The sequence below is a fragment of the Schistocerca cancellata genome, chromosome 2, assembly GCF_023864275.1.
Source record: "Schistocerca cancellata isolate TAMUIC-IGC-003103 chromosome 2, iqSchCanc2.1, whole genome shotgun sequence".
NCBI classification, from domain to species: domain Eukaryota; kingdom Metazoa; phylum Arthropoda; class Insecta; order Orthoptera; family Acrididae; genus Schistocerca; species Schistocerca cancellata.
In genome coordinates this window covers 134026682-134028070 of record NC_064627.1, presented here as the reverse complement: position 1 = coordinate 134028070, position 1389 = coordinate 134026682, and positions in this window count along the sequence as shown.

Here is a 1389-nt window from a genome sequence, read left to right as displayed (position 1 = left end):
CATTTTGGATGTATCCCTGATGTTGTAGTTGTGTATGACACTAGACTTGACGTACTAACAGTCTATTTTAGGTCAACAGTGCGTAATAGCTACCTCTTAATTGGCATTTTGGCCAGAGTCGTTTTGAACATATTTTTAGTTCTGTTAAAATAAGTTTTCGCCGCAAGCTGAACAGGATAAGTGTGCAACTCATCTGCATTGTACAATGGTATAATCAGTCTGAAGCTGCCCCATAGATAAGCTTCTGGTAGCGCAGCTGCTATATGGAGCGGGCTGTGGATAGCAGTGAGGACACTGTGAGCTGTCCATGGTGTTCCTCCTAAGGTAGTGCAGTTGAGAGTTGTCTGTATACCTGTCGCTGTTCGTCACGTCTTGACCACTGACTTTCGGGGTTGGTGCTGAGTGATCCTGCTAAATTCTCGTAATATTCTCTTTCGGATTGATGAGGCAATCTGAGTAGTCATCGCGTTTATATGAGGTCGAGACGTAAATTTAATTTTTACATTAGGAAGGCATTTTCTCGCTTAAATTTCAGCTGCTTTAGTATTTCGTGTTGTGAACAGTCTGCATTACTACCACCAAAGCAATGGCAGAGAGCTAAACGAAGCAGTATCAGTTTTGCTCTGTGGCGCCATGCTCATCACGTGGTCTAAGGCAAGGGTATTTGCTGGTTCAGATTTCGTTGGATCAGGGATGTGTATCGCTTCAGTTTTTTCCTCTGAAAATAGCCAGAACGGAATTCAGTAGCAAAATGCTAGGAAAGATTTTGCACTACAACAGCTGAACATCACCCTATTTTTAACTTTAATTGTCACGATTCTTTTGCAGCGCAATAAACGTCATTCATTATTTGGTAGTTGTTGTTACCATTATACTGTTATTCGCTTATTCGCAATAGCTTTCCTATCGCTGTTTGGTAGCGATGAACGTGACCAATGAATCTGACAGACTGGAATGTTGGATGTTTACCCACGCAGAATACGTAATGTTACAAAGTGCAATTAGATAACGCTGCGTAAAAACCAAACGCGCTCACTCTTCCACACGGGCGAGGCAGACATTTCGCTACATAGCTTTTCCTAGCACTGCTAAGAATTTGGCTAAATTCTATGCTAAATAACTCGGAAACGGAGCAACGTATCGAACTTCTTTCTTAACATTCATGTCTCAGTACAACCTGCCCTGTAACATCCCTACAAGCATTTCACACATTTTCTGACCACCCTGTATAAATATACTCACGGACACACACACACGCACACACTCACATACACACACACAATGCTCCACCACACACCACACACCATTCCTTCATTCCCCACCCCAACACACAAATCTAGTCACCCCTCCTACAGCTCCCAAGATCACCTCACTCAGGCCTAAGGCACG